At 32.4% G+C, this 19460-nt stretch overlaps 1 protein-coding gene across 4 annotated transcripts in view; it reads right to left on the bottom strand.

The window, feature by feature from the left end:
- Window positions 1-19460, bottom strand: part of Eip63E (cyclin dependent kinase Eip63E) — a 204388-nt gene that overhangs the window by 137555 nt on the left and 47373 nt on the right. The gene's annotated exons all lie outside the window — the stretch shown is intronic.

The raw sequence follows: 19460 nt of genomic DNA, 5'->3' as shown, positions 1-19460 counted from the left end.
ACGGACCGGAATAGAAATTATGTGTATATGTGAAAAAACAACAGTCCCAGTTCGGTTTATCTAAATGGTGATTGGAATTAGAGTTGGAAAACATGTGAATCATATTTTTGTCACTTATAAGACTTTTACTATTTTACATACAAATAACTCCAATTTTAAGTGCCCAGAAGAAGAAACTTTATCAATGAACAAAACATTATCGACACTACATAATACCCAACAGAAATGGATATTTGTTAACGATGTTACTTCAAGATTTTTTTTATTATTTAATTATTACACTGTTACTAGTCGTTTCCGACTAACCTACATGATAACTCGTCTTTATGATAACTTAAATCTAGGTATATAACTAGGAATCTCATAACTACATATATAACTATCTCAGTCTCTAGTGAAATAATGTTTATACATGTCACTACTGAATTTTTTATCAGATGGTTTGATTCTTTTGAGTCTGTGTCTGTTCTGGTAGTACCCAAAAGATGCAATACTCTCATGAGAATGGAATCTTTGTTCATGCCCCTTGCAATTCTCTTGATTTCTTAACTGACTGTGGGTATCTGAAGGTCTCGATGTAGGTAATCAGTCCTATAGTATTTGGGTGCGCCCACAATACCTCTCAGGACTATGTTCTGAAAAAGTTGTATTTTGTTTATGTTACAGAACATCCTCGTAATTGAACTCCGTAATATAGGTTTCAGTATTTTCTTATAAAATAGCAATTCATTATATACTGTATAACTGTGATTTTCTTCCAATTAGCCAATACATTTTCCTATATATCAATTCCAGTTCTCTTCTTTTCTTCTTTATATGTTCTTTCCAGCGATGTTTTGCATCAAGATTCATTTCAAGATATTTATCGTTGTTGCTATATGGAATGATAGTATTATTTAATGTTACTGGTTCTTGTACGGTCTGATTGTAGGTGAACTGCACATGCACAAATTTACGTTCGTTAATTTTTATTTTCCAAGCTCGTGTCCAATTATTTATATTGTCACGTGCCTGTTGTAATTTTCGTGTGGCTTTTTCACTATTGTCTCCGATAGCTATAATCGCAGTATCATCAGCAAATGTAGCCATCGTAATATTCTCCATTTGTGGTATATCACAAGTGTAGAGTAGATAAAGCATTGGCCCCAGTACACTTCTTTGTGGTATACCTGCTTTATCTTCTTTTATTGTACAGTAAACTTTTTCTTGTTTGACTCTTAACATTCTGGTTGTAATGTACGATTTTAATAGTTCGGTGTGTTGTTTTGGTAACATTTTCTGTAGTTTATGAACAAGGCCTTCATGCCAAACCTTATGGAACATCAGAGATCAGAACAACAGCTTGTGGTACATCTAAGAATATATCTCAGCATACTTTTTTACTTTCGTAGGCTTTTTCAATAACATCTGCTATTCTGTGGACCTGTTAATTGGTTGAATGCTTGCTAATAAATAGAAACTGGTGTGTTGGTATTAGGTTTTTTCTCCCTATGATGCTTCAAGATAATGAGTCTGAACTTCATCAGGTGGAATGGACCTAAGGATTTTCAATTATGGAGATGTTCCGCAAGAAGTCATATTAATATAAAGTATCAGAAATATCATAATAAATTTGTGGCCTTATCCAGATATTATAAGAACTATTACTTACACCGAAACTTTCGTATTCCAAATGTCATGAGGAAATTATGAGATTCGCAACAAGGCATGAAGAAAGACTCGACTCCATGATAACCCCGAAGTGCTGAAACTCTTGGATAGCACTGAACAACAGACTATATATATATATATATATATATATATATATATATATATATATATATATATATATATATATATATATAAACTAAAGTTTCGTACCAAAGAAAAAATTTATTTGACAGTTTTGAGAACGGTTTTGTTTGAGCTCTCATCAAAGATGGCCAGTAGCCAAAAAAAAGGCTATGTTAATTATAAGTATATCAAATTTTTAAAAAAATACATAAACAACAGATAACGCAAAAATAATCAACCAGATAAACAAGCATAATAAAGCAAGAAAAAAAAGTCATCACCCAACGCATTAAGTTGGTCATCGATCAGGTGAAGTCGGATAGAGTTCGGTAAAATCTAACGTTTTACGACTCTTAATGGGGCCATAAAATCGCTTGTTGACTCAGCAGAGATTTAAAAACGTAGAATTTCAAACGGCTTTAGCCGTCGACCACACCAATATATCATCGTTTTTATCAGTGAATTCCTAGAAAACGAAAATCCTACCGACGTATTTATCTGGAGAATGTCAATGTTAATCCCCGCTATCTGTAATCTTCCCCGAGTCAAGTAGGTAGAGTTGATAATAAAGAGTATTAAAAAAATATATTTCCAGTTATAAAACGTGCTTAAACAAATATTTTCATGTTTATAATTATTTGCCATGACTAAAAAATTTCAGCTTGAACCATATTAACATCAAATTTTTATCTTCCGAACATCGGCATTAAGCCTACCTACCGACTGGCGAGTGACCATCTTTAAATATCATCTTAGAATACCTCCGGTCCTACCCAGCCTGGTTACTGGCGTGACTGGGATCATTTTCTTTGTCAGACTTTACATTCTTGCCTAGAACAATCACAAACATAAATTGTACGACCCAGCACGAGTCGAACCCGCGACTATCGCAACAATAGGAGGACCGTCCTGTCGCCTTTACCGCTGCGCCACCAAGCCGGCGGTACTATTTTTGTTTTGGACTCACGCCAATAAAGAAGCAAAACGAGTGTCATTATAATATTACCACACCAAGCTGATCCCATCAAATATAGATTATCAGGTCGAAGCCATGGATATTCGGCTTTACCATTAATGCTGATGCATGACCAAGTGGTCCTCATTATATGTTTCACTTCCAAAGTTCACATAATGAAAAGTGAAGTCTGCCGGTGAGGCTTCAATATGCAGTTGATTACAAATGTACCCGATGCCACTTAATACACAGTAACACCATCTGTTTATTGTTGGGTTGACACAATGTGTTGAATACATCTGATTTCCTGCACGTTGCCCAGCAATTGTATTACTTGCATGTTGCTGAGACTTAGCAATCCACTTTTGTGTTTCATAAAAACCTGGATAACTGTGGATTCATTTGATTTAGAGGTCACCGTGCAGTTTTCGTTGGACACATAGCGATAAGTATTTGTAATTAATCAAAGAAGTTTTCTTTTTGGCAGCTTTGTAACTGACTGATAACCCAATTTCACTGATCTTAGTTCAAATTGGGGGTATCTTCCTAGTAACCAGTACGGTTTTTTGACTTGATTCTGATCATATAGTAGTCGATCATAATGTCCTGTCAATATGGCACGTGTTGTAGGGCTTTCCACTTGAGATCACCTGACCATATTTTTGCTTCTATAAGATCCATTTTTCCTATTCATTATGATTGATTCAATAATTTGTTCGACCTCCCTTGAAGATGTTGTCATTCTCGTTTAGTTTTTGGAACTTACCAAGTGGTTTCTCTTACGTCAGTAAAAATATATCTAATATATTCGATATAGCCTGAAATTACACCAATGTGTTAGAAAGCCCTTAAAATTAATTCACATCAGTCCCAGTAAATTATTTTTAGTCACTCAACGTAAATCACGATTTTGTTTAATGACCCTTAAAATATTTTACGATATTGTTTCAGATTCACGAGAAAAACACTACCGAGCGCTCTTGATCCGCCGTCCTAGTCCCCCTTCATGTTTCGAAATGGGGGGACGACTTCTCTCCGAAAAAAAATATATTAAAGGGCAAAGCACCGGTAATTAACGGAGGGGTTTCCACGCGAACGAATCTTAAAAATCTTCCGGAGATGTCGTGAAAATACCGGCGGCGGGGTCGGGGAGACGGGGGGGTCCGATAGCAGTTTTTTTCGGTAGTCGTTTTCCTCGTTCTTCTTTAGCGTCGATTAATATTCTCGGGGTACCCAGCCGACGCGAACCGTGGTTCGTGATCGCTTTGATGATGATCGGTTCGTCGTGCGTACGTATTATCTGTCATTGAACTCGACGACTTTCGGTTAATTGTGCTTCGGACCGAGCGCTTGCATTGAATACCGGCTATTTTTAGAGTCCATTGTATTCAATTTTACCCATTCTCTTGTTTATTTAGTATCTGAAAGCTGACCGAGGTGCGTCTGTTTCTTTCTTGAGAAACGAGCGGGTTCTTGTTATCGAGGACGTCGTATTTTTATTGTTGCCGAAGGAAACGTTTATGGAGACGTCGAGTAGAATGTTTCTCGCGGAAAAGCATATTAGACCTATACATTAGTTCTAAATGTTTCTCTTTCACTCGAAGCTTTATTGGGAAAAATCCGTAGAAAATATCGTCCATCGATAGCAGCTTTTTTTCCTATATTTCAGTCGGAGTAAAGTTTGTATAATCAGAAGGAGCAAAGTCTGTATAATACGGTGGTAGGGGCACCCCTTCCCATTTTAATGTTTCCACATATGTTTTCATCGGTTTTGCAACATGTGGTCGAGCGCTGTCATGCTGAAACCAGTATTCTCCTCGATGGAGTATGGTTGTCACACATCATTCAACCCTCAGTCACCATTTTCTTGAAATTGAAGTAAAAAGAAAAACTTCCCACAAATGCGACTTACTCCGTACAAATTCAGATAAATTCAACGCACTGAAAAATGTTTTTATTCACACTTCGACCAAATGACAGATTATGAGAAGTGAAGCCTGTTACTGAGGCCCACCCGAAGCTGATTACAAATGTACCCGATGAAGCCGATGATGATAAATGAACACCATCTCTTGTAAATCGTTTAAAATTAATTTATATGCAAATATTTTATAATTTTTATTTTAAATAATGCAAAGCATGAATTTTGTTCATCTCTGATTATGGCGTGATTAGTTTCTCCTTGGTTGGGGTATATAACTTTATCTAGATGTTCAAGAGCGTGTTGTTTATTTTCTCTGATCCACGCATGAACACAGTAACAAGATTAATGGTCATGACATCATTCATAAATTCCTCTTTATATTGTTTAAGCTTCTTCATTTTTATTCTAGATCTTGGATCTTTGCTCCACAGTGGATCAAAGAGCAAAAATATGAGATAAAGCTATCATTTTGGATCTATTACCAGAACATCTTCGAATTATTATTATAAGTTCGCAGTTTTGGTCTGCTGAATGTTGTAATATTTACCTCCGCCTGTATTAAAAGGCTTAATAAATTCTGCCAAAAAGGGGCTGTTCTTTGCAGTTCTTTTTCTCAAAAACATTTAATAGAATCAGTAATGAAACGAATCAAACTATTAACTACCTTGGGACCACTCCTATATATGCTCTATATTGCCTATATCCCAACTACACGTTGCAGTCAACAGTATCCACAAATGGATTATATAATAAAAAAATACAGCTTAATAACTCGAAATCTGTCTATGTCAATTTTGTGTTACGGTGAAATGACAGAAACCTATTATATCACCTGAGGATTGCTCAAATATTCAAAGATAACTGTTTCTGATTACACACTCTACTATCTCTGATACTGATAAAACCACAAAGTTACAGAGACACCCTAAAACTTATTTGGAAAACCCTTAACTGTCCGTAGTTTACCACCTACATGTTACATATCTTTCATATGTTCGTAGCTACTATATAGAATTAAAAATCAGCAGAATTCTATTTTCCTTGATGAATTCTGAATATGAAGAAACGTGCTACTGAAAATAATCGAGTGTTGTTTGCCTCAAAAGATCCATGGTTCTTTCGATACGGAATCCATCCACTCTTAGTATATAGTAGGATGGTTTAAAATGGGTATTTTTGTAATGCACATTTCTCTTGATGATTTAAACTTGAAAATTAAATATTTGGACAATAGTATTGTGGCAGAAGTATATATATATGAAGAAAATAATATTAATTCTCAGAATATGAGTATAAACTAAAAAATGATAAGTTTATCGTTTTGCCCTTCTATTAAGGAAAATGTTTATTCGATATTTTTGAATTCTAGGTTTGTCAAACCCTAACAACTGTTAACGTAAGATTAAATTAACTTACAGAATCAAAATAAAACCAACGACAATACCAATACAGAACGTCTAGCCGACTTCACTAGTGTCTTAGCATTTTCCAATTTCGAGTAAAGGCAATTTTATCACAAAACAAACAAACTATCTCCAACGGCAAACACCCCATCGGATTTAGAAGCATCTTAAGCAAATAATCCCGGATAAAAAAGGTCTATCTGAGCGCAGCGCAAACGGAAAACACGAAAACAATTAAGGGAAATTAACGACACCCCTCCGACACTCTCAAAGAGTCCATCGTTATGCAGAGAGATTTGCGTTTTCCATTTTGCTTTGCGACGAGAGGACAAAAAAACCTGGAACACTACTCGAGACCTTGCTGTTAAACGCCGTAGAAGAGGGTGCCGTTAGGGAGGGGTCGGTTTGGAGTGGTGAATATGAGGTAAAAAATTGTTTTCTTTTTTTTCCGGAGGATCCTCCGCCAAAACAACATTAACACTTTTTTTAATAATAAATAAAATGGTACTGGTACGCCCAGTCAAGCAACCATCAACTATATTACATATAATCAGTCAGTACATTCAATTGTCTTAAACTTAATGATTTTGTTCAAATATTACATCCAGTTTCCAGAATCAACTTTTATCTTATATTCAAAGAAGAGGAGGAGGGTATTTACTAGTAATTTATCATATTATCCATTAGTAATCAGACTATATACGGATCAATACAGATTATAATGCATCTAACAATCTGTTTAATTTACTATTACCTCAATAATTAACTCACATACAACAATATATAGAACACGAGGCACTTAAATTCAAGCTAAATTAACTAGTGTGCTAGTAATTGGCTTATGTACCGTACAATATAGATAGAGGGATTGGTTTGGAGTGGTTAATATGAGGTAAAAAATGTTTTCTTTTTTCCGAAGGATCCTCCGCCAAAAACATTAACATTTTTGTTAGTAATAATAAATAAAATGGTACTGGTACTTATCTTACATCCAGTCAAGCAACCATCAACTATATTACATATAATCAATTAGGACATTCAATTGTCTTAAAGTTTCCACAATCAACTTTTATCTTATATTCAGAGAAGAGGAGGGTATCAACCAGTAATTTATCAAATTATCCATTAGTAATCAGACTACGTACGGATCAATACAGATTATAATGCATCTAACAATCCGTTTAATTTACTATTACCTCAATAATTAACTCACATACAACAATATATAGAACACGAGGCACTTAAATTCAAGCTAAATTAACTAGTGTGCTAGTAATTGGCTTATGTACCGTACAATATAGATAGAAGGATTGGTTTGGAGTGGTTAATATGAGGTAAAAAAATGTTTTCTTTTTTCCGAAGGATCCTCCGCCAAAAACATTAACATTTTTATTAGTAATAATAAATAAAATGGTACTGGTACTTATCTTACACCCAGTCAAGCAACCATCAACTATATTACATATAATCAATTAGGACATTCAATTGTCTTAAAGTTTCCACAATCAACTTTTATCTTATATTCAGAGAAGAGGAGGGTATCAACCAGTAATTTATCAAATTATCCATTAGTAATCAGACTACGTACGGATCAATACAGATTATAATGCATCTAACAATCCGTTTAATTTACTATTGCCTCAATAATTAACTCACATACAACAATATATGGAACACGAGGCACTCAAGTTAAATTAACTAGTGTGCTAGTAATTGGCTTATGTACCGTACAATATAGACAGAGGAATCGGTTTGGAGTGGTTAATATGAGGTAAAAAAATATTTTCTTTTTTCCGAAGGATCCTCCGATAAAAACATTAACATTTTTTTTAGTAATAATAAATAAAATGGCACTGGTAATTATCTTACACCCAGTCAAGCAACCATTAACTATAGTACATATAATCAGTTAGGACATTCAACTGTCTTAAACTTAATGATTTTGTTCAAATATTACACCCAGTTTCCATAATCAACTTTTATCTTATATTCAGAAAAGAGGAGGATATCAACCAGTAATTTATCATATTATCCATTAGTAATCAGACTATATACGGATCAATACAGATTATAATGCATCTAACAATCCGTTTAATTTACTATTGCCTCAATAATTAACTCACATACAACAATATATGGAACACGAGGCACTCAAGTTAAATTAACTAGTGTGCTAGTAATTGGCTTATGTACCGTACAATATAGACAGAGGAATCGGTTTGGAGTGGTTAATATGAGGTAAAAAAATGTTTTCTTTTTTCCGAAGGATCCTCCGATAAAAACATTAACATTTTTTTTAGTAATAATAAATAAAATGGCACTGGTAATTATCTTACACCCAGTCAAGCAACCATTAACTATAGTACATATAATCAGTTAGGACATTCAACTGTCTTAAACTTAATGATTTTGTTCAAATATTACACCCAGTTTCCATAATCAACTTTTATCTTATATTCAGAAAAGAGGAGGATATCAACCAGTAATTTATCATATTATCCATTAGTAATCAGACTATATACGGATCAATACAGATTATAATGCATCTAACAATCCGTTTAATTTACTATTGCCTCAATAATTAACTCACATACAACAATATATGGAACACGAGGCACTCAAGTTAAATTAACTAGTGTGCTAGTAATTGGCTTATGTACCGTACAATATAGACAGAGGAATCGGTTTGGAGTGGTTAATATGAGGTAAAAAAATATTTTCTTTTTTCCGAAGGATCCTCCGATAAAAACATTAACATTTTTTTTAGTAATAATAAATAAAATGGCACTGGTAATTATCTTACACCCAGTCAAGCAACCATTAACTATAGTACATATAATCAGTTAGGACATTCAACTGTCTTAAACTTAATGATTTTGTTCAAATATTACACCCAGTTTCCATAATCAACTTTTATCTTATATTCAGAAAAGAGGAGGATATCAACCAGTAATTTATCATATTATCCATTAGTAATCAGACTATATACGGATCAATACAGATTATAATGCATCTAACAATCCGTTTAATTTACTATTGCCTCAATAATTAACTCACATACAACAATATATGGAACACGAGGCACTCAAGTTAAATTAACTAGTGTGCTAGTAATTGGCTTATGTACCGTACAATATAGACAGAGGAATCGGTTTGGAGTGGTTAATATGAGGTAAAAAAATGTTTTCTTTTTTCCGAAGGATCCTCCGATAAAAACATTAACATTTTTTTTAGTAATAATAAATAAAATGGCACTGGTAATTATCTTACACCCAGTCAAGCAACCATTAACTATAGTACATATAATCAGTTAGGACATTCAACTGTCTTAAAGTTTCCATAATCAACTTTTATCTTATATTCAGAAAAGAGGAGGATATCAACCAGTAATTTATCATATTATCCATTAGTAATCAGACTATATACGGATCAATACAGATTATAATGCATCTAACAATCCGTTTAATTTACTATTGCCTCAATAATTAACTCACATACAACAATATATGGAACACGAGGCACTCAAGTTAAATTAACTAGTGTGCTAGTAATTGGCTTATGTACCGTATAATATACACAGAGGAATCGGTTTGGAGTGGTTAATATGAGGTAAAAAAATATTTTCTTTTTTCCGAAGGATCCTCCGATAAAAACATTAACATTTTTTTTAGTAATAATAAATAAAATGGCACTGGTAATTATCTTACACCCAGTCAAGCAACCATTAACTATAGTACATATAATCAGTTAGGACATTCAACTGTCTTAAACTTAATGATTTTGTTCAAATATTACACCCAGTTTCCATAATCAACTTTTATCTTATATTCAGAGAAGAGGAGGGTATCAACCAGTAATTTATCATATTATCCATTAGTAATCAGACTATATACGGATCAATACAGATTATAATGCATCTAACAATCCGTTTAATTTACTATTACCTCAATAATTAACTCACATACAACAATATATGGAACACGAGGCACTTAAATTCAAGCTAAATTAACTAGTGTGCTAGTAATTGGCTTATGTACCGTACAATATAGATAGAAGGATTGGTTTGGAGTGGTTAATATGAGGTAAAAAAATGTTTTCTTTTTTCCGAAGGATCCCCCGCCAAAAACATTAACATTTTTTTTAGTAATAATAAATAAAATGGCACTGGTAATTATCTTACACCCAGTCAAGCAACCATTAACTATAGTACATATAAACAGTTAGGACACTCAACTGTCTTAAACTTAATGATTTTGTTCAAATATTACACCCAGTTTCCATAATCAACTTTTATCTTATATTCAGAGAAGAGGAGGGTATCAACTAGTGATTTATCAAATTATCCATTAGTAATCAGACTATATACGGATCAATACAGATTATAATGCATCTAACAATCCGTTTAATTTACTATTACCTCAATAATTAACTCACATACAACAATATATAGAACACGAGGCACTTAAATTCAAGCTAAATTAACTAGTGTGCTAGTAATTGGCTTATGTACCGTACAATATAGATAGAAGGATTGGTTTGGAGTGGTTAATATGAGGTAAAAAAATGTTTTCTTTTTTCCGAAGGATCCCCCGCCAAAAACATTAACATTTTTTTTAGTAATAATAAATAAAATGGCACTGGTAATTATCTTACACCCAGTCAAGCAACCATTAACTATAGTACATATAAACAGTTAGGACACTCAACTGTCTTAAACTTAATGATTTTGTTCAAATATTACACCCAGTTTCCATAATCAACTTTTATCTTATATTCAGAGAAGAGGAGGGTATCAACTAGTGATTTATCAAATTATCCATTAGTAATCAGAATACGTACGGATCAATACAGATTATAATGCATCTAACAATCCGTTTAATTTACTATTGCCTCAATAATTAACTCACATACAACAATATATAGAACACGAGGCACTTAAACTCAAGTTAAATTAACTAGTGAGCTAGTAATTGGCTTATGTACCGTACAATATAGACAGAGGAATCGGTTTGGAGTGGTTAATATGAGGTAAAAAAATGTTTTCTTTTTTCCGAAGGATCCTCCGATAAAAACATTAACATTTTTTTTAGTAATAATAAATAAAATGGCACTGGTAATTATCTTACACCCAGTCAAGCAACCATTAACTATAGTACATATAATCAGTTAGGACATTCAACTGTCTTAAACTTAATGATTTTGTTCAAATATTACACCCAGTTTCCATAATCAACTTTTATCTTATATTCAGAGAAGAGGAGGGTATCAACTAGTGATTTATCAAATTATCCATTAGTAATCAGACTATATACGGATCAATACAGATTATAATGCATCTAACAATCCGTTTAATTTACTATTGCCTCAATAATTAACTCACATACAACAATATATGGAACACGAGGCACTCAAGTTAAATTAACTAGTGTGCTAGTAATTGGCTTATGTACCGTACAATATAGACAGAGGAATCGGTTTGGAGTGGTTAATATGAGGTAAAAAAATGTTTTCTTTTTTCCGGAGGATCCTCCGCCAAAACAACGTTAAGATATTTTTCATAATAATAAATAGAATGGTACTGGCTAAATTATATATAATCAGTAGGTATATTCAGAATTTTAATGTATCTGTATTACAGTTTCGAAATTTAGGATTTTATTCAATTTTACATGTAGATCAACTTTTGTCCGATGTCCAGCAAAGTGGGAGTACCAGTTTTAGCTAGTAATGCATAAATTCACATTAGCTGATTATTTACTAAGAATCAGACTAGGCACGGATCAATATAGATAATAACACAAAACACTTAAATTCAAGTTAAATTAACTATGTCCTAGCAATTAGTTAATGTAGGGTATAATATAGACACAGAAGGGTCGATTTCGAGTGCTGAATATGAGGTAAAAACTGTTTTCTTTTTCTCGTCGGATCCTCCGCCAAAACAACACAAAAAAATTTTGTTTGGCAAAAACAAATAAAATGGGCACTTAAACTCAAGTTATATTAGCTAATGTTCCAGTAATTAGTTAATATATAGTACAACATAGACACACAGTACTTCGAGTAGTGAATATGGAGTAAAAAAGTGTTTTCTTTTTCTTGTAGGATCCTCCGCCAAAACAACATAAAACAATTTTGTTTGGAAAAAGGAAATAAAATGGACACTTAAACTCAAGTTATATTAGCTAATGTTCCAGTAATTAGTTAATATATAGTACAACATAGACGCACAGTATTTCGAGTGCTGAATATGAGGTAAAAAACTGTTTTCTTTTTCTCGTCGGATCCTCCGCCAAAACAACATAAAACAATTTTGTTTGGAAAAAGGAAATAAAATGGACACTTAAACTCAAGTTATATTAGCTAATGTTCCAGTAATTAGTTAATATATAGTACAACATAGACGCACAGTATTTCGAGTGCTGAATATGAGGTAAAAAAGTGTTTTCTTTTTCTTGTAGGATCCTCCGCCAAAACAACATAAAACAATTTTGTTTGGAAAAAGGAAATAAAATGGACACTTAAACTCAAGTTATATTAGCTAATGTTCCAGTAATTAGTTAATATATAGTACAACATAGACGCACAGTATTTCGAGTGCTGAATATGAGGTAAAAACTGTTTTCTTTTTCTCGTCGGATCCTCCGCCAAAACAACACAAAAAAATTTTGTTTGGCAAAAACAAATAAAATGGACACTTAAACTCAAGTTATATTAGCTAATGTTCCAGTAATTAGTTAATATATAGTACAACATAGACACACAGTATTTCGAGTAGTGAATATGAAGTAAAAAAGTGTTTTCTTTTTCTTGTAGGATCCTCCGCCAAAACAACATAAAACAATTTTGTTTGGAAAAAGGAAATAAAATGGACACTTAAACTCAAGTTATATTAGCTAATGTTCCAGTAATTAGTTAATATATAGTACAACATAGACGCACAGTATTTCGAGTGCTGAATATGAGGTAAAAAAGTGTTTTCTTTTTCTCGTCGGATCCTCCGCCAAAACAACATAAAACAATTTTGTTTGGAAAAAGGAAATAAAATGGACACTTAAACTCAAGTTATATTAGCTAATGTTCCAGTAATTAGTTAATATATAGTACAACATAGACGCACAGTATTTCGAGTGCTGAATATGAGGTAAAAAACTGTTTTCTTTTTCTCGTCGGATCCTCCGCCAAAACAACATAAAAAATTTTGTTTGGAAAAAACAAATAAAATGGGCACTTAAACTCAAGTTATATTAGCTAATGTTCCAGTAATTAGTTAATATATAGTACAACATAGACACACAGTATTTCGAGTAGTGAATATGAAGTAAAAAAGTGTTTTCTTTTTCTTGTAGGATCCTCCGCCAAAACAACATAAAACAATTTTGTTTGGAAAAAGGAAATAAAATGGACACTTAAACTCAAGTTATATTAGCTAATGTTCCAGTAATTAGTTAATATATAGTACAACATAGACGCACAGTATTTCGAGTGCTGAATATGAGGTAAAAAAGTGTTTTCTTTTTCTTGTAGGATCCTCCGCCAAAACAACATAAAACAATTTTGTTTGCAAAAAACAAATAAAATGGGCACTTAAACTCAAGTTATATTAGCTAATGTTCCAGTAATTAGTTAATATATAGTACAACATAGACACACAGTATTTCGAGTAGTGAATATGAAGTAAAAAAGTGTTTTCTTTTTCTTGTAGGATCCTCCGCCAAAACAACATAAAACAATTTTGTTTGGAAAAAGGAAATAAAATGGACACTTAAACTCAAGTTATATTAGCTAATGTTCCAGTAATTAGTTAATATATAGTACAACATAGACGCACAGTATTTCGAGTGCTGAATATGAGGTAAAAAACTGTTTTCTTTTTCTCGTCGGATCCTCCGCCAAAACAACATAAAACAATTTTGTTTGGAAAAAACAAATAAAATGGGCACTTAAATTCAAGTTATATTAGCTAATGTTCCAGTAATTAGTTAATATATAATACAACATAGACGCACAGTATTTCGAGTGCTGAATATGAGGTAAAAAACTGTTTTCTTTTTCTCGTCGGATCCTCCGCCAAAACAACATAAAAAATTTTGTTTGGCAAAAACAAGTAAAATGGGCACTTAAACTCAAGTTATATTAGCTAGTGTTCCAGTAATTAGTTAGTGTGTAGTACAACATAGACACACAGTACTTCGAGTAGTGAATATGGAGTAAAAAAGTGTTTTCTTTTTCTTGTAGGATCCTCCACCAAAACAATATTTACATTGTTTTTTTCGTAATAACAAATAAACTGTTACCGGTTGGATGTAAGCCCGTTCCTGTTAAATTATTTATGAGGTATTTCCTTGCGAAAAACTATTAAGGTGCATTGACGGCATTCCTCTCACCTGAGTCATCCTTGGACCGGCCGAATGGAAAGAAATGCCGGACGGTGTCTCGTGTCCCTCTCGCTCGTTCAACGTTCCCACAATTATTATCAGAATTCTCAGAAATATTCCATTAAACACACACGGACGGCATTCGCCCAGAAATATTTCACAAACAATAGGATTCGGTTTCATTCAGAACTCATTCGAAAAAAAAAACTGATTTCTACGAGTTTCGAGGAATTAATTATTAATTTAATGATAATTAAACTAAAATTGAATAAACAGGCGTATAATAAAGTGCTTTTCAGTAGATTTCCAGATGGTTAACACGCCGATGTGTCATTATCCGAAGAAAAAACACGACCACATGTTTCTGCATGGAGAATAGACAGCGATGGCCGGAACAGAGGTCCCAGGATCGGATGGTAAGATGAGTGTTTGTTGTTCGCTTCTAAAATATATAATGTTCCATAAATTTCAATCTAATGACCAATCTACACCGTGCCAGCATTATCAGAACCATATGCGCTTTGTTCCTCAAATTGATCTGTAAATATGACCGGATTACTCATCCCAACATTTGTTATTGACCAACATGGCACACATTCCGGTTGCACTCGAATAAAGTACAAATAAATCAAGTTATAATTAGGGAATATTTAATGTGTTTGTACATCAAAGATAAGAGGGAAACATAATTAATCTAGTCGAATTTACTACGCACTGTATTCCATTCATTTTACATTTTACTTCAGGTTAAAGCACCTGAATAACATTAAACGTGTTCTGTTATAAAATTATAATAGCTTTTTAATTATCTGGGTCTATTAAGCTACCGATAATGCCATTGAAATTCAGTAATGGGTATTTATAGTAACTAACCAACGCTAATAACATGGACCAATAAATTATAATACAGTACTGGTTGTTAAGGTAAGTTCCATTTAAAATAATCGATAAAAACGGTTATTTATTTGAAAAAATACATTTCGAACTAAAAATCCTATCGGTCAAATAAATCGAGCGATTATTGATGAAAGATAATCTACCTGAAGCTTGTACGAGGAGCCCGGTACCCGTCAAAATACATTTTATTTTACAACCAAATCACTTTTAAATATTCTTTAAGAATTATAAGAAAACTCATATATACATCACTAACTATGGATAGTTTTGTCCTTTATTAGCTTATAACTATTGTATTACCATTTTTAAGTTCATTTGTACCCTAAAAGTGTACTATTTTACGAATACAGTCATTTCGGGCTTCTTTGGTGTGGTCTTAGTTTGGAAAACTGTAAAATATTTGAGAGTAACACTACTACAGTTTGGCATCAGTAAGTATTGGAAGTATTCTGATTGTATGTTTGAAACAATGTAGAAAATAGGACTGAACAACTTCTTCTTAGATTACTCTAACAAAAAAGACACCGATTATTTTCCATTCATCAAAATAGAATACTTATAGCATCTGTTGTTTAACAAAAAATAAACTATAACAGTGACTTGAAATCCATATTTTGGAGCACTTTAGAAAGATAATTATCCATCAAATTAATCTCACATGTTAAAGATTATATCAGAAAATTTGTGAATGAAATGAAAACTAAAACACCAGAAAAATTTAGGAATATAAGAATCTATCTAAATAACCCAACTGTTATGGTCTTCATCAGTCATTGAACACACAATAAAATACAAAGAAAGTTTATCAGTTATTCATTCACTTAATGAACAGAGAAAACCTGCAAATTAGTGAAAAAATTGTTGATTATTCACAATTTGCCAGTGTTGAAGCTTCATTTATTGTTTCCATCAAAATAAAGTGGACACAAACCATAAAATACAATTTTCCTCAATGACAATCTTATATACACGTGGTTAACACACGGCAGTTCAACGAATACGAAATTTTAGATAACCCAGCCTATATAATAATATCTCAAGATAACTGGAATCTCGGAAGATCTAATTTGTTAAATATAATACTACCACTACCAATTTTCCATGAGAATTTGGTACCATAAATGAAGCCAAGAACCAAAGAAGTATAATTTCATTTAAAGACAATTAGAAATAAAATATAAAACAAAAACTGGACAAGTTCCTTTAGAAGCTATTCTTTCATTCATTCGGTGACTAAGAAAATTGTGTTATAAGAAACCTGGATCGTTCTGGTGCCAAAATTATGTATTTAATCGAAAATACATAAATAAAAAATATATATTTGATGCAGTATGAAGCTGATAAAGTATTAGTTATCCTTCTATGACATTTTGTCCGTGCACAACAATGTACCAACCGAAAAAACTACATGTTTTCACATTTGTAACTCTCTCCAACAACTTTTCCAGAAATCACTCGAGCCTGAACTATAACAATCAGCGAACCAGGCGAATAATAATAATCAATTTCATTAAGCAAAACGTAAACATTATTAGTTGGCGGGGAAACGTGTGAAAAGTGCTCGTTTCCTATATGAATAAACACACATCGAATATTCCATTCGCATACACAATTCATCGAACTAGAAACTCGGCTCGCCTTCGACCACGTTACGAATAAAACGATCGATTTCAGCGCGTCTGAACATCAGTAAACATAAGTGGTACTAGTTTGATTGCTCGACGTTGTTTTCTCGAGAAAAAAAACAACAACATACATGGAAAGGTAATCGGAATACGTGGATTAACGTAATCTAGATCAACGGAAAAAACTTAACAAATTACTTGATATAAACAGGTGGTATGAAAACCTTACAACTAAAAAACATCGTACAAGGAAAAGTAATTAGAATGTCTGGATTAACATAAACGACGAAAAAAGTAAAAACAAGTACTTGATATTAAACAAGTAGTAGCATCACGGTAAATGAGATAAACATAGCAATTTAATTATCAAAGAAAGTTAATATAGCATGTAAAAAACTAAAGGGAAAAAATTAATATTGTGATTCACAGTCTTAGAGCGTCAGCATTTTTTGGGACTATCCACTCAACCTAAAAGATGCAAACAAAAAACAAGCATAAATCCCAGAAAAACATCCAAAGAAACTCATCAAGTCAGAAGACATCAATTCACCAAAACTGTATAGTTTACAAAAGGATATAAAATATTTTTAACAAAAAAATTTAACCGAAAAAGAAACATTTTAATATAAAATATTAATATATATATATATATATATATATATATATATATATATATATAATAAAAATAAACAAAAACCTTATTTACTCTATCTGCTACACGTATTTTATATTCTGCTTTATCCACACACCTTAGCTTAATACCTACCTAAACCTATTTATCTATTTTCAATGTTATTTTAACTACTGCCAACTGATCATTTTGAAGTCAAAATCGGTCCATAATTGACGAAGAAATCGAAGCCCCATCCTTGCTATAAACTATACAAATATACATAAACATTAAACACAGGTTCTTCACTATGAAGGCATGGAGGTTCGATTAGTTCCAATCACAAGGAAGAAATTAGTATACTGACGCTGTTCAATCAGCAATCTTTTTAGTTTTGATTCGAGAGATACTAGGAGAGAAGAAGTTTCTTTTTATTATTGTGTCTGTCTTTTTTGTTTGATGAGTCAAAGCTTATCATCTTTCTTTTGGCGATAATGATTTTGAATACCATATGCAATTAGTTGATGATTTGTGATACTATCATTAAATACATAAATAAGTGAGTTTCGATTCTCCATTTATACATTTTGGTTAGTATATTAGCTGTAGACATTCTGAACTCTAAAACGTATACACTTATTATGATTTATTAGTTTTTGTCTTTTTAGTCAGATTATTTAGTTGGCATTTAATGGTTTTTGAGTGATATTGCCTCAGATAGAGACCCTGGATTATAACTTCATCTTTATAGTTTGTGTACCCTCCATAACCTATAGAAATCTCACACTGAGCATGTTTGCGAAGTATTTCACAAATCACAGATCAACAGAGAATGTTAAAACTTTATTGATACTATGCCTGGCAACACCATCAGTAACCTTACCTCAAGCCATACCGGCAAACTTTCGTATATGTTAGGATCTTTTATTAATAGTGGATTTTTAACAAAATAATAAATGCATTTTTATATCTATACATCTTATATACCACACTTGGTATCCCTACAGTCCTAGTTCATCAGTTTGTCATCATTACAGCAATGTCCTTGTACTTTTCGAGCTTTAATTAACAATGCTACAGAGATTTCGCATTAAAACATAAAATAAGGTTGCTAAATCACAGCAACGTAGAAGCAACAATACAGCTACTGGACAACACGCAGGAAATCAGAAGATGGAAGCTAACCAAACCCATGACCTTGTATAGTGATAAGTGTATTCTTAACTTAAGTAAATTAGTTTTATTTTAATTTGGGAAATACATAGTGATGTACTAATTCCGTACTCGCCTTGCTTGTATATAAACAACAGAACAGTAGTAAATCATTAATTTATAAATTAGGATTGTACTAAGCATATCTAATGTAGGATGCAATTAATTTTTTTTAAAGTCACTAAAAGGAACTGAGATTATAAAGAAGGGCTCGAAAGTTATTCTTACTATGCCTGGGAAATCCGTCACTAATCCTCGTTCAAGCCATGGTGGCAAACTTTCGTTTATATTAGATTACGAATCGGTATTATCGTTTGGACTAATATCAATTTAACCAGACACCGTTACTTCCTCTCAAAATTTGAAATATCACAATATATTATTGTTGTGAGTGCCAAGAAAGTGAGCTATCATAATATAATCATGCTTTATTACTTTATTTGATAGTTAGATACATCTAATTTGAATATAGAACAATGTTACTAAAATTATTTGCAGTTAAATTTATTTTAAATATACCAAATTATTATTTATAAAAAAATAAACTCGACAATTGGAGTTTGGTTACTAGTCTTTATGTTGTTTCCCTATTGATGATACATTCTTGCGTTATGATATGATGACTTGACTCAGACATTGACATTGAATTAAGAAAAAAAGCTGATGCCTTGAAATGACTTAAA

This window comes from Rhynchophorus ferrugineus, unplaced genomic scaffold (genome assembly GCF_030347505.1).
Source record: "Rhynchophorus ferrugineus isolate W39M unplaced genomic scaffold, kcgeb_rfMv2 rfM10, whole genome shotgun sequence".
NCBI classification, from domain to species: Eukaryota; Metazoa; Arthropoda; class Insecta; order Coleoptera; family Curculionidae; genus Rhynchophorus; species Rhynchophorus ferrugineus.
Note: the sequence above shows the minus strand (reverse complement) of the source record. Positions and strands in the feature narration are given on the sequence as shown.